Source organism: Nothobranchius furzeri, chromosome 2 (assembly GCF_043380555.1).
Source record: "Nothobranchius furzeri strain GRZ-AD chromosome 2, NfurGRZ-RIMD1, whole genome shotgun sequence".
In the NCBI taxonomy this organism is placed as follows: domain Eukaryota; kingdom Metazoa; phylum Chordata; class Actinopteri; order Cyprinodontiformes; family Nothobranchiidae; genus Nothobranchius; species Nothobranchius furzeri.
Window position 1 is genome coordinate 25915389 of NC_091742.1, and position 23771 is coordinate 25939159.

At 41.9% G+C, this 23771-nt stretch overlaps 1 protein-coding gene and 1 long non-coding RNA gene across 10 annotated transcripts in view; one reads left to right on the top strand and one right to left on the bottom strand.

The window, feature by feature from the left end:
- Window positions 1–23318, bottom strand: part of epb41l2 (erythrocyte membrane protein band 4.1 like 2) — a 72961-nt gene extending 49643 nt beyond the window's left edge. For 8 of the 9 annotated variants that reach the window (XM_054748350.2, XM_054748345.2, XM_054748352.2 and 5 more), the window contains exon 1: window positions 23147–23318. The gene's annotated coding sequence lies outside the window, so the exon portion shown is untranslated. Of the gene's footprint in view, window positions 1–5015; window positions 5156–23146 lie in introns of those variants that run through there. The other variant, XM_054748344.2, reaches the window with a different exon arrangement.
- LOC139063443 (uncharacterized) lies at window positions 16009–16946 on the top strand. The gene is made up of 2 exons (XR_011516796.1): window positions 16009–16163; window positions 16726–16946. It is a non-coding gene; the product is annotated as an uncharacterized lncRNA (long non-coding RNA).
- Window positions 23319–23771: the final 453 nt, after the last annotated feature.

Sequence of the window (23771 nt, forward strand, 5' to 3'; positions counted from 1 at the left end):
ATCCAACCACGAGGCGCAGAAACTGTGATTTTGACACTTCTTGATTTAATGTGAAGGAAATAAGGGAGGTTTTTAGAAGAGGTTGGTGTCCAAACCAGAAAAAATAAAAAATAAAGCAATGAAGCTGTTTTTAATCTCCTCTCATCACCCACACTTCACTCCTCCTGCCTCCTCTATTCTATTTTTTGTATATGGTATCTTTACTTTCCTCATGTTCACTAAAAATGACGCACACACACACACACACACACACACACACACACACACACACTGCAGCGGTGGTGAGTAGGGAGGGGATTAGAGTAAAAATAGAATAGGTCTTACGCATGATTGGCTGATGACATGGGGCAGAGAGGAAGAGAGGGGTAGAGAACGGTGTATGTCGGTGCGACGGGGCAACCAGCTACGTACCCGGTTTAACAACAACAAATAGAAATAACTCTATTCTGATTTTGTTTCTCTTGTGGTCATGTTTAGTCTTTTGCTTTAGAAAACTGAACTAAATTAACATTTTGGAAACTCCCTTGTAAATTATGTTTGTAATACGTCACCAACAGCAGCAGACCACAGCGACTGGCTTTAGGAAACCCTTAGATGTTTTAGCTAAGGGAACTTTATTTTGTTACCTATCTAACCCGCCTATGTTAGTCAAAACAAGCCTACCAACTAGTCTACTCTTTAGAGATTCTGCGTTTCTCAGTGGACAAGCTCACAGTGTGTTTGGGAGGGATGGCACCCAACCGGAGCTTTGTCACGGTGACTTGTCTGCTTTAAAACTTGCGCTCCTTCCCTACAACCATTTAACACCAGGAACCTTGTTCTTATGCCCTCACAACCTCATCTCACCCTCTCCTCACCCCCTCTCTCGTCTATCTCTCAAGTCCAGAGAACCCCTCTTTTCTCTTTCACTAAATCCCTGCACTCCTCTTTCTCCTCTCTTCCCAGGCCCCTTTTAACACACAACCCCCATCCTTCTGCTGTACATCTCTCTCCAAACTCTTACTTCCTTCTTCTCTTAGACAAGATTAGCAAAAAAACACAATCAACCCCTCTTTATGTGCATCTGCAAAAACACTGATGAGGTTAACTTTCTAGCATGTGATGCGAGTCGCGTGTTTCCGAGCTACAACTGTGGCAGATGTTTCCCACAAAAGAGGTCAAATGCAGGTTAAGCATGCTGAATCACACACTTATCTCCCCAATGAGCTGTTGTCCCATGTTTTGTTTTCTTTATCTCTACTCAGAATTTTGTCTACAGGCACATGCAGCACTAGTTCAGCACCGAGGTATGTTTCCTTAAACTATTTCACAGTTAATTAGTGAGATTAAAGAGGAGAAGCTGTCTAAACAGGCCTGAAAAATCCAGCTGATTCCCTCTAAACAAAATCAGATGGATCGTGTGCAAACAAATACAAAAAGGGCGCACAGAAACACCCTCATTCCAGCATTCTCTTCACATACTTTGCTGACCGTTCGTAGTTTGTTTAGAGTACATCAGCTTTTGAAATTATTATCCAAAAATAGGGCTGCACAATATATCGAAACATTATCGTTATCGCGATAACAGGACGTGCGATAGGCCCATCGCAAAGCACGTCAAAAACGGCGATAAATGTTTGGTTCAACATTTCCATCCGTGTCATACATCAACTTTTTGTAAACCAGCTGTTTTTTACGCGAAAGTATTATTTGACCAATCAAATGTAGTCCTTCTGATATGCGGCCAATCAGATGGGTCCGTTCACATAATACGCCCGCCCCCTACGTAGACCCTTAGGATGGAAAGCAACACCCGAACTGAGTTAGCGGCGCCGTTCCCTTGTTCGTCATGCTGGCTCAGAGCAACGAACGCACTTTGTGCTGAGGTTTCTGGAATCAGCGCCGCTTTCAAACGTGAACGCAAGTCCGCTCGGTGTCTGTAATCATTTTTACCCGGCTGACTCCGACACGTGCCGGTGAACCAACCCACCTTCATGTCGCTAGTGTTCCACCGGGTGGTGATGTTAGCCCCAGGCTCTGGTTAGCTTCCAGCTAAAAGGCTACAGCACTCTCCTCCCAGTCCCACCCTGCTAAAGAGGGCCTGGAAAAGTTCCCCCCCACATCAAAGTGATTTTTCCTTTATGAGCTTTTATAACCTTGTTAATCAGGATAGTTGATTTGCTGCTGCACATAAACCGTCAGTCAGAAGCTCTGCTAGCCGGTTATGCTAGTTCAATTTGTTAGCTTGTTATCAGAATCATAGTTGCAGTTTCATCATCTGAGCTGCTTTTTAAGATCTAGGTAAACTTGTTCAATTTGGGGTTAAAAACAAATGTTTTCACATATTTTCCATGTAGTTTTTTTTGCCAGTTCCTTTTTTGAAAGGTAGACAATTGTTTTTCTCTTTCCCTCAGAAAATCTTAATATTCTCCTAGTTTGGACCAGCAATCATAACCACATAAGTGGAGAAAATGTTCAGTAGCAATGAGAGAGAATTTGCTGTTGCATGTAAGTGATGTTAGCTATTATTTAACATTTAAACTTATTTTCTGATTGTTTTTATTTATTCAGAAAACCCTGGTAAGGGATGTTTTTCTGTATTTGGAGCATCAGAAAAAGTTTTATGGTGGAGGTGATGTTTTAAAGTCACTGAGAAACTGCATGCATGCAGTTTGTTGTTTTGCTGCTAATACAGTAGCAGGTGCAGCTGCTAAGACAGTAGTAGGTGCAGCTGCTAATACAGTAGCGGGTGCAGCTGCTAATACAGTAGCGGGTGCAGCTGCTAATACAGTAGCAGGTGCAGCTGCTAATACAGTAGCAGGCGTAGCTGCTAATACAGTAGCAGGTGCAGCTGCTAATACAGTAGCGGGTGCAGCTGCTAATACAGTAGCGGGTGCAGCTGCTAATACAGTAGCAGGTGCAGCTGCTAATACAGTAGCAGGCGTAGCTGCTAATACAGTAGCAGGTGCAGCTGCTAATACAGTAGCGGGTGCAGCTGCTAATGCAGTAGCAGGTGCAGCTGCTAATACAGTAGCAGGTGCAGCTGCTAATACAGTAGCAGGTGTAGCTGCTAATGCAGTAGCAGGTGCAGCTGCTAATACAGTAGCAGGTGTAGCTGCTAATACAGTAGCAGGTGCAGCTGCTAATACAGTAGCAGGTGCAGCTGCTAATACAGTAGCAGGTGCAGCTGCTAATACAGTAGCGGGTGCAGCTGCTAATACAGTAGCGGGTGCAGCTGCTAGTACAGTAGCGGGTGCAGCTGCTAATACAGTAGCGGGTGCAGCTGCTAATACAGTAGCGGGTGCAGCTGCTAATACAGTAGCGGGTGCAGCTGCTAATACAGTAGCGGGTGCAGCTGCTAATACAGTAGCGGGTGCAGCTGCTAGTACAGTAGCGGGTGCAGCTGCTAATACAGTAGCAGGTGTAGCTGCTAATACAGTAGCGGGTGCAGCTGCTAATACAGTAGCGGGTGCAGCTGCTAGTACAGTAGCAGGTGCAGCTGCTAATACAGTAGCAGGTGCAGCTGCTAATACAGTAGCAGCTGCAGCTGCTAGTACAGTAGCGGGTGCAGCGCTAATACAGTAGCAGGTGCAGCTGCTAATACAGTAGCGGGTGCAGCGCTAATACAGTAGCAGCTGCAGCTGCTAGTACAGTAGCGGGTGCAGCGCTAATACAGTAGCAGGTGCAGCTGCTAATACAGTAGCGGGTGCAGCGCTAATACAGTAGCAGGTGCAGCTGCTAATACAGTAGCAGGTGCAGCTGCTAATACAGTAGCAGCTGCAGCTGCTAGTACAGTAGCGGGTGCAGCGCTAATACAGTAGCAGGTGCAGCTGCTAATACAGTAGCAGGTGCAGCTGCTAATACAGTAGCAGGTGCAGCTGCTAATACAGTAGCGGGTGCAGCGCTAATACAGTAGCAGGTGCAGCTGCTAATACAGTAGCGGGTGCAGCTGCTAATACAGTAGCGGGTGCAGCTGCTAGTACAGTAGCGGGTGCAGCTGCTAATACAGTAGCAGGTGCAGCTGCTAATACAGTAGCAGGGGCAGCTGCTAATACAGTAGCAGGTGTAGCTGCTAATACAGTAGCAGGTGCAGCTGCTAATACAGTAGCGGGTGCAGCTGCTAATACAGTAGCGGGTGCAGCTGCTAGTACAGTAGCAGGTGCAGCTGCTAATACAGTAGCAGGTGTAGCTGCTAATACAGTAGCGGGTGCAGCTGCTAATACAGTAGCGGGTGCAGCTGCTAATACAGTAGCGGGTGCAGCTGCTAGTACAGTAGCGGGTGCAGCTGCTAATACAGTAGCAGGTGCAGCTGCTAATACAGTAGCAGGTGCAGCTGCTAATACAGTAGCAGGTGTAGCTGCTAATACAGTAGCAGGTGCAGCTGCTAATACAGTAGCAGGTGCAGCTGCTAATACAGTAGCAGGTGCAGCTGCTGATACAGTAGCAGGAGCAGCAGCTAATACAGTAGCAGGTGCAGCTGCTAGTACAGTAGCAGGTGTAGCTGCTAATACAGTAGCAGGAGCAGCTGCTAATACAGTAGCAGGTGTAGCTGCTAATACAGTAGCAGGAGCAGCTGCTAATACAGTAGCAGGAGCAGCTGCATATTTTTGCAATGAAAATGTTATGTTGTAATGGAATTCATGCATTAGTTTTTATTTGCTTTGAGCCCAGAGCAGACGTCACACGCCAGACAACATCAACACTGCATACTTCAGTATTTGTTCATTTATCGTTAGTAATATCGATATCGCAATATTAAGCACTGTTATCGAATACCGCAGGTTTTCCTATCGTGCAGCCCTATCCAAAAGCTTGAATAATTGTTGTTTACTTGCATCTATTTAATATGTTGCGATTTACATTAATTAGATGTTGCACACAACAGTCACAGGAGTAGGTCATCAGTAAAGACAGAAATTAGGAAATGTATCTGCTGCTCTATGTGAGAAAATCTGAAACATTTCCACCTGTTACAACTGCTCTGTTAGTATTTACCACATTAATGGTTAAATGAACTGATGAACTAATGTCCTTACCTACAGTTGCTTTTGTTCTCTACTTTCCCTTGTAACACCTTTCCTTTTTCTTCCTCCCTCCCGTGTTTCCTCACCTACTGATTCCCCTCAGATCTTTCTTTATGAATCTAACTGCCTTTCTTTCCTTTTAATTTCACGTCCCACCTTGCTTTAAATGCCTGCCCTAGTAAGTGTCATTGCCATTTTCTCTCCTTTATCCTCTCCTCTCTCTCCCTCAGAGCTCTGCTTCCCTCAGGACTGTCGCTGTTAGAAATGAGGACAGAACATGAGGGAGAACTCATGAGGGAGGGGCAGAGATACCAAAGAGAAGAGAGCAGTGGTGAGAAAGAGAGACAGAGGAAAACTGGATGAGGAATTCATAAAATAGAAATACCTGACGCACATGCCAACAGACCTAGTTTTGACATTAGAAGTGGAAGGGGACACAACTGGCATGAGGACCGGGAGTGTGTGTGTGTGTGTGTGTGTGTGTGGGGGGGGGGGGGGGGGGGAGATCTTTACATGAAGTATACAAGGAATATGTATAAAACTACAGCCTAGAGACTCTTATGCTACGTCAGGAATGCAGAACTGTCAAGTACACAGGTGGCAGGAACAGCCAATCACAAGTTAGCAAGTATTAGCAGAGCCAGTAGATGAGCTTATGGACAGTTCCAGGACATAGCACAATGGGGGCTCGTCCGGGATGGAACTGTAACATGGGGAACAGGCTTCAACACAAGCGGCTGTTTTCCATTTGGTCCTAGTGCCCAACCAGTGTTTATTCAATATATTTTATTGTTTCTGGATGGCAAAAAGTGCAGGTGACGAAAATTGACTTTGGAAAAAGTGTGTGCGTGTGTGTGTGGGGGGGGGGGGGGCATGTCCCCCCGTCTCCTCGCAAAACTACAGTTATGCACGTGCCTAATGTATCAGATTATCAAAGGACAACAAGAGACATGGAAATTAAGCTGGGCAATCTGTTCCTTCTTTTTTCTATGAGGTTCTATTTTTTGATTAACTGACAGGATTGACCTTTTCCTCTTTTTTGGGAAAACTAGTAGAAATTAAAAGCAGCACATTTGCTTTTTACTATATGTAACTCGAGACATACCACAAAAAACCCTGCACTGCTTTTCTATCTATTATCTATTAAGTCATTATTTTATTTTTGAACTAAATCTCTGGTCTGGAGATTTAACTTTTCCACATTTTGGAAATTGTTGTTTTTACTCCTGAATGACCAGATTTCTGTCACAAAAACAGACCTTCTATGGAGAGTAGCAGGGTAAACGAGTGGAGGAGCCCGGTATCTAAGGGGGAAGGCATTCATGGCCTGGGACAATAAATCCCCATAGAGACGAGAGATTTCCATGCTGAAAATAAAGATTACTTGACAAGTGTGTTGGTGACAATGGAGATTATTACCATGTCTAACCTCATTTCAAACCACGTCAGATTTAAAGGCAATATTTATTCAGGACCTCCCGAAGCTGACACAAACGTTTTTCACCTCTCTGACTCTTCTTCACTTATTCTCACCTCCCAAAAGACAACAGTACTTTATTTACAACAAATGTTTGTCCCTAAAACACTGTACCTTGCTGCTACTGCAACATGTAATTAGAGAAAATAATCATTCTATGGATGTCACACACTTGCAAAATACACAACAATGCAACAAGTTTCAGCTTTCCAAAGTGTTGCATCATAAGCCAACAGCTGACAGTTCCACGGGCACGGTTTTGAAAAGCCACACAAGCAGCGTTCAAAATCCTAATCTGTGCTGTTCAGTATGATCTCTCCATCTGCCGTGCAAACACACAACAAACACACACACACACACACACACACAGGAATGAAACACACATGCAGATACATAAACACATTTCTAAACATATTCTCAATAATGCACAAAAATAAACAACAAAAACAGCCTCTCAAGTGCACAATAAACCCAGCTGTGTACAAAAAGTGGTGGTGTGAAAATTCAGAACATGCCTGTCCATCTAAACGACACTCTGACCCTCAAACTGAGGATTACATTAAGGATAATCCCTGTGTATGTTTCTGAGTCTGTCATTCTGCCTGCCTGTCTGTCTGCCTGTCTGTCTGTCCACTCATCCCCCCTTCTAGCTCTCTTTACTTACATCTACACCTTCAACTGCCATCAAATATGACGTGAACACATGGAGTAGTGTTTGCTTGCAATTTGAGCTCGAAATGAAAGTCCAGATCCAAAGTGATTCTTAAGAGAACAGTGCCGTGTCATTACCTTTATTATTGTATCATTACTGTCAACTCATAGCTACAATTGTCTGCTGCAAAACTCTGACCTTTGACCACACCAGTTCTTAAGCCTAATTTATACTTCTCCGTTAGCTCCACGAAGGAGAGACACACATGCACGCACAGAGATGTTTTGCCTTCGGACTTCTCCGTCTCCTGGGGAGCGTTGCAAAGCAATCCCCCGCCAGGACAACAGAGGGCGTAGGGCTGTTCTGTGGTATCCTGTCATGAATCCGATCCAAGATAGTGTGCTTATATTGTGTTTTGCTTTTTAACACAGACAAATTTGTCCCTCATTCTCCTCCACCTCTTCATGCGCTCGCCACCTCTAAACCCACATTTCCCATCATTTCCGCTCACGAATAAAACACTTGCTGCATATCTTTTCACTCCTCCAGTCACGGGGGAATAAAACTTTCATATTTTTAGACTTTTTCCGCGGCGTGTTCTTCAAGATTCTCCGTGTCTGTCGCTAGATATCCTCGGATCTCGTGTTTATGAGGGCGCAATGGTGGCGCTGTAAACGACTACGGCATCCTGACCAATCACAAACTTGAGTTCTCCGTCTCGACGAACGGATGTTTTGAAAAGAGGGCTCGACTCCATCCGTCCCCGCGAGGGCTCTCCAGCAGGCTCACAAGGACGAATAATGGCGTTGGGTGCGTCCGACCCGACGCAGACGGAGAAGTGTAAATTAGGCTTTAGTGAATGTTTCCAACTAGCATTATGAGTAAAAAGTTTTTTTTTAATCACTGGTGATCCAAATTCTGCTTAGATAATCAGACTGACTGCAAGTGAAAATAATTAGTAACATAAAGTAATCACAGACACCAAATGGTATCTTTGTATCTATGGATCAGGGTGCGGCTGTGATGCTGTTGTTAGTGGGCCTAACAGCTGCCATTGACACAGTCGACCATGACATTCTGCTGGATCGCCTAGAGCGGTGGCCGGGGATCACAGGGTTGGCCCTTGAATAGCTGCGGACATACCTCTTGGGCAGGAGGTTTTGTGTATAGGTGGGCGATGCTGTGTCACCTTGGCACAAGCTGGCTTCTGTGTGACCTTCATCACCCTCTCCTTGTTCTGCTCTCCCTACCTATTCCACCTTCCTCAGGATCCACAGATTTTCCTCTTTCCTATTCACTCTCTCTCTCATTCTTTACATTTTTAATCACACTTGTCTATTTTTTGCTCATTTAAAATATATTTTTAATCATTTTCCAAATTCTTTTTTACATTTTTAATTTTTTTGTTTTTGTGAAGCGCCTTGTGATTTTTATCTTGAGAGGTGCTATAGAAAAGATCTTTTCTTCTTCTTCTTGGGAAGACTTAAGGTTGGGGGGTACCACACGGTTCTGTCCTGGGGCCACTCCTCTTTGCTCTTTATTTACTTCCCTTGGGGGCACTCCTGCGCAGTCCTGGTGTTAAGTTTCAACTAGGGTTGTCACGGTGTGAAAATTTAACCTCACGGTTATTGTGACCAAAATTACCACGGTTTTCGGTATTATCGCGGTATCTTTTTAAAATGTGCTACATTTTCACACAATTAAATAAACCCTGTATGTCAGGAAATTTGTCCTCAGTTTGTGTCTAAATTTTTCCTAAAATGTGTTATTTTGTAATTATGTTGTTTATTTGTTTACATTTTCCCCCTTTAGTCCTTAAAATACCAAAATTTGCCCATAACTTCTTATTTTTTGTCTGTTTGATGTCATCATTTAAAAATATTAGATCAGATGATAGTCAGTACTCAAGCAGCCTTCTAATCAGATACTTTTTTACCCTTACTTGAGTAATAAACCCTATATCAGGAAAATATTGTCCTCGGTTTGTGTCCTTCCAGTGAGCTTTGCAGATGTGGGAAAATGTCATCAGGCAGGAATCATTGTTAAATTCATAATTATTCTCGGAGAGAGACCAACTCTTATCTGCCCCTGGGAGCCCCGTAATGCATAGCGTCATTTCAACATGGGGGTGTCCGCGACACGGTTTATATGCAGGTAGCGGTGCTGCGGCTGCTTTATATTGCGACTCGTTGCATTCTCCCTCAACCCAAATCCTCGGATCACACATTTTAGCTAAAACGCTAACGTTAGCTTGCCTTGCGTTGACTGTATAGTTGTGGGTGATGGTCACGCAGATGTGTCATGAGATTAGAAGCGTTGCTGCCTTTCACAGACACTTTTTCTGCACGTGCTGCAAACAGAATAGCCGTCTTCTATCAGCTGTCCCTCGGCATTCTTCATATATCTAAAACATGCCCGTACTTCCCACTTTGTCTTCTTTGAGCGATAAAAAAATGTCCTGAGCGCTGCCGTCACCTCCTTTGGCCATTATTTCAGCTTTAGCTTCAAGAAAGTTTTGGTTGTAAACAACAAAGTGCGCATGTGCCGCCGGCAACTTCAGCAGATGATACGGTGGCTGGTAAGGGTCAACGTGCCTACACCGCAGTCACGGTAATCCCACCGAGATAATATAGTTTTTTTTTTTAAACAAGACAGTTATTATTATTGTCAACTTTTTTACCGGGGTTTACCGCTACACCGGTTACCGTGACAACCCTAGTTTCAACTGTATGCAGATGACTGCTAGATTTATTTTAATCTGTTTCCAGGGGAAAGGGGCTCTCTTTCTAATCTTCTGGCATGTAAGTCCTGGCTTGTAGCTAATTATCTTCACGTGAATGAGTGCAAAACTGAGCTTATTACATTTCTCTCGTCTAGTATGGTGGGTGTGAGTTCTGTTCCCAATTTAGATGTTCTCTCTCCCTAACAGAACTCGGTTGTCAACAGCCTGAGGGTGAGGCTGGATGCAAAACTTAAATTGGAAGCTCACATCAACATGGTTGTATGAGCCTGCTTCTTTAACCTGCGATGGCTGACCAAAATCATGCCCATGCTGTCTCGAGCGCATATGGAGTCTGTGCCCCATGCGTTTGTTTTATCCAGGCTCGACTATTGTAATGCTTTATATGTTGGGCTAAGTCAAGCAGCACTGAGATGTCTACAGTTGGTTCAGATTGAACTCTGTAGCCAGATTTCTAACAGAGACAAGGAAATCGGCACACATCATCACTCCTGTGCTGGCCTCATTACATTGGCTCCTTGTAGGTTTTCAGGCTAAGTTTAAAGTTCTGTGCTATGTCTTCCGGTCTCTTTATGGTGGTGCTCCACCACACTTGGCAGCACTAATAAACAGATATGCCCCATCATGGACTCTACGCTCGGCCAACCTGGAGCTACTGACTGTCCCACAGACTAGGTCCAGGTCTAGAGGTAATCAGGCTTTCTCTGTCTTGGCTCCTTGTCTCTGGAATGACCTTCCACTTGATATTAAACTGTCACCATCACTGCAGGTCTTCAAGAGTTGTTTGAAGACTCATTTTTATCATTTGGCTTTCTTGTGACTTGGTTTTATGCTCCTTTTAAATGTTGTACATTGCTTTTATATATGTTGCTTTTATCTCCTTTTTATTGCTCTTCGTGTTTTCAGTGTATTTTATGTTCAGTGCCTTGGGCTCCCGCGAAGGCAGTCGAAGTCACTATATAAATAAAGATTGATTGATGGAGTGAATGATTGATTTTAGACTTGGGACAACTTTATGAAAAAGGACAGCCGGGCACCTCCACTGAAAGGTGCAAGGCAGCCCCAAAGACACTTTCTTCTTTAAACACAGATGCACATGTTGTTAGCTAACCAGAATAAAACACACACACACAAACACACACAATGACAGCAAGAGAAAAAGCACACTGCACTTGCGCAGGGTAGACTGGAGTATGTGTGTGTATTTTATGGCGGTTCTTAGGTTGGCAGTGGCAACGTTCATGTCCCTTTAAGAAGCTGTACCACCTTGAGTCACGTAAAAATGTAACTCAACGTAATAAATGCAACAGCCCCATCTAGTGGACAACTTTTGTTTCTGCGCATACCTGTAGTTATCGTCCATTTATCGTTATCAAGGTGAAATCCTCAATATATCATGATATTGGTTTTAGGCCATATTGCCCCAGCTCTACTACTATGTGATTTTAAGGACTTTTTAAACTCACAATGCTAGTTGGATCCATTCACTTATTGTGCTTTATGCTAAGCTAAAACTAAAGGAGTACAGCCGGGTCAGGAGAGTGACTGGGCTGGTTAAATAGTTTTTTCCCACTTATCTAACTCTGGGAAATATGTCAACAGACAAAATTTCAATTTTGGGTGGAATATCCCTTTAATTAGAAATGATTGTCATTTGCTGCCAAAATGCAAAAGACAGGTAGTAATTTGCATGTTTATTTGTTAAATGTTTTATAAACCGTGGGATGAATTTAACAGATTCTAGCAAACAAATGGCTAAAATGTAGTCAAATTTACAGATTTCGAGCTCAAATTTGATGCGGTAGTAGCCAGAGTGATTCACAACTCTTACCCCAAGGGCTAACAGCTTACACAAGATTTAGTGATAATCTGTGAGATTGAGAATCATGTTATTTTTGAGATTTGGCCAAAACAGCTTATTCCTGAAAAGCAAATATTATCCTAGTATTGAATTTTGGCATGAGACCGAGCAAGGTATATCTTATTTCAAATAAATGGGAATTTGATGACTTTTTGTTATTCTTCTGCATTTATCATAAGATGTATTACATTTAAACAGCCGATACAAACACTTAAATCTAAATTTGCAGCTAAATTATGTGTGTATAATAAAATTAAATCAAATTTTACCGTAAAATACTTTTTGACTGTAATATTCATTAGTTTCACTCACATAAATACGTACAAAAATGTTCCACAAATTTCATCTTGCATTTAGAACATCTTTTGGTGCCACTGTGTGTGTGAAAATAATGGGTCAGCTCATAACTACTATTGTTAACTGCTAACCTCCCCTATTCAGCGATTAAAGCAGTCAGGCGCAAATGGTGGCCTGTCTGCCTGAATGTGAGTCTGGCTGAATAACCGTGTGTGTGTGCGTGCATGTGTGTGTGTGTGTGAGACCATGGGAGACAAAGAATGGGCGGGTCTCATAAGTGCACATGAGAGGAGGTACATTTTACTGTGAGACACAGTAAAAAATGAGGGAGAAGAGAGGAAGAAAGCAGGGTGAGCAACAAAAGCATGAGTGAAAGAAAGGCAGACAGTAAAACATGTAGTGAAACTGCACAGCTCACCCAGTGGTCGTGGGAGTGGCGCCACTGTGGTGGCAAACATCATGTGGTTGTAATAACAGGTGCCTCAGCTAAACAAATGACTTCATAAGCCTTAATGCGCATCATTATACTTGCTATGAGGAGAAACGTTATACTTTGTGGTGCAGAATAGGGCTGTCGCGGTAACCGCAAAAATGAAATATCGCGATATGAAGAAGCCCACCGCGCTGCATCATGGGCCACCGCGATTACTGAACTTGGTTCAACTCAATGATGCATGTTGAGAAGGATGGCTGCACTGGTATCAAAACGAAACGTTACTTCGCTCCTGTGGGAGCGCTTTGGTTTTCAGTACGTCAGCTGCTGCGCAGCCAGAGTCCTTGGCCGAGACAGAGCTGCCACCAGCTGGCAAAAAATAAATAAATAATAAACGCTCGGAGACCTGCTGAAGTCCCGGACAAGCACTGCTTCTGCAACCGTCCCGAAGAGAGTTTGAGCCGAGCTGGAGCTCACTCGCTACCTGCAGGTGGAATGCATCCACCCTAAAGAACCCCCCTGACATGGTGGAGTAACAACCGGGAGAGATTCCCTTTGCTCGCCAGAGTCGCACGCAAGTTGAGTTCGGAAGCGAGCGGGGCCGGACCGGAGCGGAGGGGAGCGGAGGTAGTGGAATTTGGGGTAAGTGTGCAACGAGCGCACCTCCGAGAGGGTTTTCAGTGTTGCTGCAAATGTTGCCACCCCTCTCAGATCCTCTCTCAAACCGTATATGGTTAACATGCTGGTTTTCCTTGTATGTAACAAGGACGTGACCGAGCTATAAATCACCGTCATTCGTGTGTGTGAAAGTGAAAGTGAAATGATAGTGCGCCCGCCCCCCGGCGCGCGCGCGCCCGGTACATGTAATTTTTTATGCTTGTTTCTAAACAACTAAACAAAATGGGGACTTGTTTCTTATTTGTTAGATGCTGCAGCCAAATTTGCATTTAAAAGTTTAACCTTCTCCTGAATTTTGTTGTTTTTAAGTTCAGTCGGACTCCGACTGTCGGAGAAACGAACGTTACTGCGATCTGTGTTGTTACTGCCCTTTGATCTGCATTCAGTAAAGCCTTATAAAAGAAGGCACGGCAATTTTTAACCTTTTTTAAATGTGTAAACATTATGTTTAGATAGTACTGCAATAAAAAAAAGGACTGCAATAATATCGCATACCGCAATATTAAGCCACCCTGAATCACCGCAGGGGGAATTCCTCAACCGCGACAGCCCTAGTGCAGAAGTGAAAAATGGATGATCAGGTCATGGATATTTATTAGGTTAACATAAAAGCTTTGACTTCTGCTCATAATTTGTCAAAACAGCTACTGAGGCTATCTTATCTAAGGGAATATTTCACACAGAAGCAAACAATAAACATAAACAGAAGCCCTAATTAGGGTCCTTCAACAGCATGTTCTCCTGCAATCATCAACTCAGAGCAGCCTGCCATTCATTAACCCTCCATCTTTAACCCTGAACTCTTAAATTAGACATTCCCCCGGTGAGCTCTGAGAGATGGCCTCTTTTTTAGGACTCTGTGCTGTTTCCTCACTCGCTCCAAGGACACGCTGCAGCCGAAGTCCGGTCAGACTAACACAAATGGTTATGAGAAAAGAATGCAGCAGGGACCATATCTTCTCACGTAGGCAAATAACGACCAGAGAGATTATTTAGGCGTCTGGTATCAACTAATCCCAGACCAGAGGCCTCTGACCTGTAACCAGGAAAAAGGAAGTAACCTTTGTCATGTTCAGCTCCCATCTCACTACTGTTGTCATTTTTATTAAGTATTTTTTGCAAGGGATGTCCCTTTCCGATATTGATATCGGCCCCAAAACACTGTATTGGATTACACCGGACTGCATCAAAAATATCCCATATTAGCAGCACGTTCCGCTTTAAATTCCATTCCAGCAATTCTATCCATCAGCGCCCAGATCCCGCATGCTTTCAACAGGAAGGACTCAGATTCAGAAAAGACTGTGAGGTAGATAAAAAGTAAAATATATGAATAGAAATCATCACAAAACTAAAATATTAGGTGAACAGAAATGACAAGTTACAGTGAAGCCACTTTCAAGCAACTGCATTGGTATCGGTAAACTTTTACCGATACTGGCATTGGTATCGTACCGGCACCGATACGATACCAGTATCGGTATCGGCACTGATACTGGTATCGGTATCGGCACATCCCTAAACATAACAAGTGTGGAACTTTTGTTGTGCGTCAGAATTATATTAAAAACAGTAGACGGAAATAGCGTTATTTATAGAGGGTGGGCAAATGTTTGGTTTCCCGTTAACCGGCTATTAACCGTTAGACGGTTAAAGACATTTTGGTAAACGGGCAGCCCTAGTAATATCACTTGATCAAGACTTTTATATATTCCACACTATGAAATAGGTATGTATGATTTGTGCTGATATCATATCGGATTGACATCGGTCAATACTGAAGGCTGCAATATCGGTATCGTATCGGAAGTGAAAAAGTTGTATCGGGACATCCCTATTCTTAGCACCACATCTGTGTCAGTTTTTCATACGAAAAATGTCAAGATAAAAACCCGAGAAATGCATTTCTGTTTAGAATTTATTTTATTTACATTTTTTAATATTAGGTCATAGGTTTTAAGGTTTGCTCTGAATAGATTCAAAAATTAGAATTAATAAAAAATTTTATAAATTAAAAGAATATTGATCCGATTTGTAAACCCAGAATTTAGAGGCCTGACAGATCTACGTCACACTGTCACTTATTCATGGACTCGCCCGTTTTGACTCATGGAGATGGCTGTTGTTGGTTTAGCGTCCAGGAAACTAACACACAATGCTAACTTTGGCTTAGCTTTTCAAATAAGTAAAAAAACATCTATTTCTAGAGTTACAGATTAACCAAATCTGGTTTTGAGGGCTGATTTCTGATTCTTCTGCAGCGCTGACCAGTCAACGTCGATTTTGGCAGATTCTGATTCCTCTCAAAGAATTATGAAAATATTGTAATTTTTCAGATAAGCCGAATGTCTCTTTGAACTAATCCTGTTGAATATTGGCAGATTTGCCCACTTTTTGCATATCTCAAATTTATAAGTTTTTAATGCTATCCGGATATTTTTTTAAGTAATTCTTGCATTGCATGATTATGATTGAGTAAAAGATATCATTAGCGAAACTTAATCTGAGATTATAGATTAAATAGAGCTGAAACAACTAATCGATTTAATCGATTATAATCGATTATTAAAATAGTTAACAACTTTTTTAGTCATCGATTAGTTGTTTAATAATCATATTTTACCGAATAAAGTCTATTTTTTACCACAATCTGACATCGGTTACAATCTGTTAAATTTGCCGCCAGTGTGTGGCAGTAATGAGCCACTGATCTACCAGTGGAGCCGTAGAAGAAGAAATGAGCCAATAAGTGCCCTCGGTTTTCATGACGTATCACGTTACTGACGCTCATCTTGCTGTGAGAGATGGCGGATCAACAAGAAATACCGAAGAAAAATAGAAGCGACAAAACAAGAGAAACCCCGGACAAAAACCTCACGAGTATGGGAGCACTTCACTAGATGCCTTGAAAAGACCGGTGACCTGCAAAATATGCAAAAACCATGGCACGACGGAAGCACGACGTCCCTAAGTGAACATTTGAGACGAAAACGTGAGGGCTGATGCAGCAGAGGAATGTCCGGTAAGTAACAGAAAATAAACAAGCTAACGCAGATCACATTTGGGACTTAGTGTTAGCTGAGTTCGTTATAGTGGATGTTAAACATGTTTTTTTTGCCGCGTCAGTTTACGGTGTTCTACTTCTGATTGACTAGATGCAATCGTGAATCTCCTCCGTGTTGTGAATCATGCGCTTGCCAAATTTAGCACGTCTGTTTATAAGAATGTTCTCGTTAAGAGAAAAACGGCACAAACCCATAACTATGTTCCTCATTCAAAAAAGGACAACTCCGCGGTGAAAAATATACAGACGAGCTGTGTCCAGGTGAATATAACGCGGCATAGTTGTACGCTTTTAATTTTTAAATACAGGAGAAATTCAGAAAGTCCTTTTTTTAACTATTAAAAGGCTGTTTTACTATCTAACGCTGTAAAACGCCTCACAACACATTTTTGTCCAAATAAATGATCACTGTATATTGTTAATTAATTCAAATAATGTAATATTGATTTAGTGTTGTAGTGTGTGTGCTGCTTTATTTTATATGTGTACTTAATTCAGTTTATTTGTGTTTCTTATGCAGAAAAAAACAAGCAACGATGGACAACTACATGGGGAACAAGACACTCACCCCCAGCAATGCATACCACTTACAAACTCTATTCCAGATTCTACATTATTTTTTATGGAATTTACCTCTTATATTTTGATGCCAAAAAATTATTCTGGACTGATTTTTTGCACTGTTTAGCTCATTTTACACCGCTGACTGTGTTCATGTGCAATAAAATAGATTGCAGTCAACTGCAATTCTCTTATGTTTTTCTTTTTCTTAACTGAAATGTATTCATCTTTTGTATAGGTTAAATAGCTAAACAATAACAAACCGATTAATCGAAAAAAATAATCGACAGATTAATCGATTATGAAAATAATCGTTAGTTGCAGCCCTAAGATTAAATGAACTGATCTTTTTCTTTATGGTAAAATAAAAATACAACTTTGAAGAATATAATGTAGTAAAACTCCCACCTCGTCTTACAACTGAAAGCTAATCGTTTGTCAGGATTTAAACAAAAACAACTGATTCTAATAAAAGATTTCCTCTCAGCCATGTCTGCAAGTCCAGCTTTACATACTCAATCACTGAAACAAACTGTGAAATTATTTTGGGTGGTTAGAACAAAAACAAAATGTTAATTCATTTATAAGAGCATCGTCTGTGCAATACTGCTGCTCGTGTTACTTCTAGTTATGTTGTACCTTGGGTTGTGGCCCTTAAAGATGAAGGCTTTGGCCCCTTCGTACCCCCGTCTGTTCAGCCTCTCTCCGTGAGAATGTGACCCTGTCCTGATTAATCTCTTTTTAACTATGTTTGACTTCATGCCAGAGCCACAGGCCCACACTCTGTCGCTGTCATGTCTTTCAGAGCGAGACTCATGCTGTGGAAGGCAGTTTGACCTCTCTTTTTCTCCCTCGGATGTAAAATGTTACTGTTCAACACAAGAACTCTTTTCTTCTTCAACAGACCCTCTTATCTAAGGAAAAAAGCCTCGCTTAACTCTGACAGTTCAAATCTACCCTCACACCTCTTTGCATTTTTCTTGATTTTTGCTGAAGTAACACACATGTTGTTATGGACACATTGTTTTTCAAAAAATTTTGCCATTTTTATATTTGTCTCGCTCCCGACATCTCCATCTCTTGTGCACTCCCTCCCACCTCGCCCTTTCACCCACCCTGCATTGCATAATAAGCTGAACATTGCATTACAGTTTCCATTCACCCATGCCTCCCTGATCTTCACTGGGTGAATGCGAACCCTGTGATGCCCGCTGGGCCGTGCAACCTCAAAAGCAAAGGACTAATAGTTCTACGTCACGGCTGACTGTTGCACTGTAGAATACGTCCACCTTAATAACTGCTGTGACTGCTCTAATGTCAATATAATTGCGGAGACCATGAAAACCTGTAACTGTGCTTTGTGGAGTAATTAGATTTTTAAATAAATAAAGTAGCAGTCAAGTTTTTTGCTACAGAGCAGGAAGGTTGGATTTTTTGGGCTGTTCAAACAACTTTTTGAAAAACTCTGTTTATTTTAAGCATTGAAGGACAGTAGGGTTATCAGTGTGTGTCTGAGCTGATGTGACGTGTTTTGCTCCCGTTGAACCCAATGGACTAAAATGAAAACACACACACACAAACACACACACACGGATGTTCCCATAGCCTTTCCGAATGGTTAAGCAATACATCCCACTCTTTCTGCCAGTCTCACTAGGCTTCTTTCTTCACTTGTGTCCAAATCTGTCTCACCTCCTCTCTGGTTATCTGTTTGCCCATTTCATCACATCATCTTCATGATGGCGTTTTTTGGGACCTCAGAACTCCACTACACACCCTCCAACTCCATGCGAGGTAAAAGTGAGGAGATAACAGATCGGATTGCAGGCGTTTATTTTACTGAAAATATGTATGTAACAAGATAAATCCTAAAAGACACATACAAGGAGTGGAGGGGATTGAGTGACTTGAAATTCAGCCTGTAAGGGGTCATTTTTACACCTACTGGCTCGAGAAAACGATTTAAAAATAAGAAAAAGTAATCGAGTGTGTTTAAATCCTTTTAGAAGAATTCAACATTCCTCCTTGCTTAAAAAGTGCTTTCAGTACTTTTTTCTAACATCTGTTTCAACACTTAGATCTGAAGCTCCTTAAAATGTTTTTGAAAAACTTAAAAAATCAAATATAGAGCACAAACAAAGGGGAAAGCAAGGTTTCTGAAACACAGAGGAGAAAAACACAATCATGCCCTCATTATTGCAATCTCAGAGTAAGTTCCAGCTATATTTAATGAGCAGATTCTCCCCGGCAGAACAACCAATTACGGCTTCTCATTAGCGTTTTCAACAGAGCTGCCACTGTTCGGAACATCCTAACAGTTTGGGAGTGCACATGACACTGATGGTTTTAGATGAATTACACAGTGAAAAGTCCCCAGAGATGGAAATATACACAAATTTCAATAAGCAAATAGCACATATTCCTGGTCTTCTCTTTCCCATTTGCACCTTTACAACGCTCTCAACATTTTCTATGTCTTCTAGCAGCTTGGTCTCCATCGTCTGATGTGGGCTGGGGCACTAGAACTCATTTTTAGCGTAATACTTAAAAGTAGGGCTGCAACAACGAATCGATAAATTCGATGAAAATCGATTACTAAAAGCGTTGGCAACGAATTGCGTCATCGATTCGTTGTGTTGCGCAACTCTTCCAAAAGCCCCCTCCCCTCCCGCCCGCCGTTGTGCGCAGACCGGTGGAGAGCCGGCAGGTGTTTGTAAGAGGAACATGGCAGAAGCAGCGAGACCCCAAAAAAGTAAAAACTTCTGAAGTTTGGGAGCATTTTCAGTTAAATCAGGCGAAGACATGCAACGTTTGTAGGTCAGACTTAGCATGGCACGGGAGTGCTGCAGTGATGATGCAGCGTCTTAAACGCAAGCATGTCAGAATCATCAGCGAGGAAGGAGAGATCTCGGTGTCCGGGTAAGTTAAAAACTTTTCAAAAGTGATTCACCCAAGCCCCGGATTATCACACATGCTAGACATGCCCTAAGCCCGTTAAAAAAAGTCTATAAAATTGTAAGCGCGACGCTATTAGATAGGCGCGGGGGGGGGGGGGGGGAGGACTTGCGCCGCTGCGAACCGGTTCCGCCGTCACATTCCTGCAGAAACTGGTTGATCACACCGGGGCCAGACTACTAACATGTGGCTTTACAACCACAATGTCCTCAGAAGCGAAGACGCTTTTAAAAGGGAGGGAGGAGTCCTAACTGTTGCTGCAGGCGTGTTGTTAGAGAGTGCAGTTATATACTGGTTAATATATTTTTGGGTTCAGTTGCTTTCATGTGGCCTAATGTGAGTCTATTTGGGATCATTGGAATGATCAGCAGCATTTCTTGATGTGACTTTATGGCAGTTGCCCAGGGCATCATCGCAAGGAGGATGGCATTCATTTACTTTTATTTTATTTGGTATTTTTCAGTCATTTTTGGAAATAGTGATTAATTTTGATTAATTCACAGCCTATGTTTGATTACATTTAAAAATTAGTTGTTTGACATCCCCAGTTATAATAAATGTCAACAGATGAGATCAAACAAAACAGATGAGAAATGCCCTTAAGCTGTTTAACTTGGACCAAGCATTTTAGGTCACAGATAGGTGTAGCTTAGGGTCTCTGTCTATACACCTTATAAGAAAATTTAGGTGATGGCATGTTGTTTTTCTGCTATTGAACTGTTTTCTAATAATGTGTTTAATAAAGTGAAGGAAGGAGAAAAATAACGTTTCCCTAGCAGTTTTTAAAAATGTCCCTATGTAATCCGATTAATCGATTAATCGTGTCGAGATCCCATCCGATTAATCGATTATCCAAATAATCGTTTGTTGCAGCCCTACTTAAAAGTTATTTTTCATAACCAACAAACACAACCAGGTGTGTGTTTCTTTGTCTCATTTTTAGCTAATCATCTCATATTTGACAGAATAGATTTAAATAAAACTCTCACAAACTAATCATATGCACAGCCAGCAAAAGATATATCACCATCGTAGCGTTCAAAAACAATATCACAGTTGTAATGACAAAAATATAGTGCAGCTGTAGCTAAAACTCAGCCAGTTTTACTGTTCATGAGCTGGATGTGATGCTATCGGAGTCATCTTGACTCATTTTCAACATTTTACAAAGACAGCTATAACTTTATTATTTCTGATCTAGCTAGCATGAATACCAGTTAGGAATTGAGCCCTAGCCATCTGTCAAACATGCATTTTACACACATTCAAGAATATGAGATGATGTACGAGAATGTTTCAATGTTTTCACAACATGTTGTAAAATTTTAACATACTAATTATTTTAATGATAGATTTGTTTTTCTTTGATAGATTTCAGCCCACATTACTTTAGGATTACTGTTTTTAAAGGCTAGTGATTAATTTAACCTTATCTATTTAATGATTCCTGTTTTGTGCAATAAAATTTCAGCCTGTATTGACTTAAAATTTATCCTTAATTTTAGCAAATGGAAATGGGTATAGATCATTAGTTTAAACATGTGTTTATCTATATTACTACATTATTAGAGGGCTGTGTGGTAGCAATGCCTTGCAGTTAGCCGGCTGCAGGTTCAACTTCTGTCTCCTGCCTTTCATCGTGGACGTGTGCTGTGTGCAAGCGTGGATTTTCTTCCACAGACCAAAAACATGCAGGTTCATTGGAGACCCTGCATTGTTGTCCTTATTTATGCATGTGTGTGATAGGGATGCAACGATACCACTTTTTTCCAAACCGATACGATACCGATACTTGGATCTGAGTACTCGCCGATACCGATGAACAATACCGATACTTCTACCACACAAAAAAGGCAATGATTGGAATACAGATTTTATTTTCTTCTCTGCTTTCAACAGGAAGGACTCAGATTCAGAAAAGATTGTGAGGTAGATAAAAAGTAAAACATATGAATAGAAATCATCACAAAACTAAAATATTAGGTGAACAGAAATGACAAGTTACAGTGAAGCCACTTTCAAGCAACTGCATTGGTATCGGTTAACATTTACCGATACCGGTATTAGTATCGTATGGGTGCCGATAGCGATACCAGTATCGGTATTGGCACATCCTTAGTGTGTGATTAGTTGTTTGTCTCTGTAGTGTCCTTGTGAACTGTCCAGGGTGCCCCCAGTCTCTCTGCCCATAGCCTGCTGGATTTAGACACTGGTTCACCAGGGTTTTACTGAAAAAGTCTGAGTGAAATGATAATACTAATGGGCCATTCCCATCTGTACCGGGTCGGCCCGGGCCGGGTAGCCCCAGTCGGCCCCAGCCTGGCCCGGTTGATTCCACACATCCTTGCCTTAAGCCCATGTGGGCTGATTCTACCCACCAATCAGAGGCTTGCTCTAATCGAAGGTGTGAATTTGCTGTCAGCAGTGGGTGTGTTGGCCCTGGTCGGCCTGAAGCAGACCCCCTCAAGAAGAGGGCTGTGAATGAGCCTTGGTTGGCCCGGAAAAATACCAGGCCACCCAGATATGTAAACAACCTACGCTACCCGGCCCGGTACAGATGGGAATGGCCCATAATAGACTGGCCCTTTAAATCCGGTAGGTCCCCAAAAGTTTCCATTCCCTCAATCTCACCACATTACTGTAAAGAAAAACTATATTTTGAGTTCAGTAAACAACCAAATAAAAACGCATTCAGGACTAAAATTGCATCTTTTAAGTGTTTCAAAAACGTGCTCTGCTATTGTTAAAAGCACAGGGCACTCATGGCACCAGGTGATTCAAACACAAATTTTACTGCGATACATAAACATAAACAAAAGTATGAGAAAAGACTAAAGTCACATGTTTTCCATCAAAAAGGCGTGATGCTTATAAACATTTCCTAACCCGTTCTTAGCAGCAGGAAGAGGTTGCATGTGTACAACCAAATGAAACGGAGCCGGATGTTTGAATAGTGCTAACGACTTCGTCAGCATCACTTTTTAAAAGAACCTACCGTTAAACTCATAACTCAAATGAGATAAATATTCGCATTTGAAGAAAAATAAACTATAAAACCTCCAAATGAGGCGTAACACACTCTAGCTACGAGCTTTGACCGAATACTTCACGCTAGCGACGTAAATCACATCCGAGGCTGACACAAGCGGGACGTGAAGGTAGTTTAGGTGATGATAACAGGGATAACATGGAAGGAGGCAGGCGCCATGAGCCTCTTACATTGACTTATTTTACTAAATAGCGGGTTTTAGTGTTCAGAAATGGTTTCATTTGGTGATTTTAGCCAGCTACAACTAATACGGAGCGGTTATTTAGCATCTTGAACGTATGTAGCCACCGTAATTACAGCAACGTTACATCTAAAAGGCAATGAAGTCGCTGGGATATAAATCACGTGACTGTAAAAGGTGGAGAGGAAACGTTACCTGTTTTGCTGTTTTGATTTCCGGCGACACCTAATACGGGGGTTTCTCCAAAAAGATGGACTAGTTTTCTCCGTTCTCTTTCCCAAAAAGGAAACTCAAAAACACACGTCCTATTCTCAAAACCTCCACAAATCTCCACTACAGTCAACACACGGAATCTCCTGGCCAAGGCTCAAACGGAACGTGCCTATCATTCTCAAGACCCGCCCCTCATACAACGTAAGCATCTTTTGCTGCCTCTCATTGGCTCACACAAATGTAGAGTATTAAGTTGGAACGTTTGATTGGTCGCCCGTGCTGTCAGTTAGAATCGGGGACACATTCATGAAGACTTGTGATACAAAAATAACGCAACGTCTCCCTCTAGAGGATAAATGGGTTCATTGCAAGAAGAGTGAAAGCAAATTATTGAAGGTTTTCTTTTCTTTTTTTTTGTCTTCAGGTTTTTTTTTATTACATTATGTATTTAACCCTCTGATGCATGAATTATGAAATCTTCAACCATGATTTTTTAAACAACTTTTTTCATTCATCTTTAGGTGTGAATGAAACAAATTTCAACAAATATTTTTGTACCATTTTGTTAATTTACAAATACTTTATTACATGTCCATCTCAGTGGACA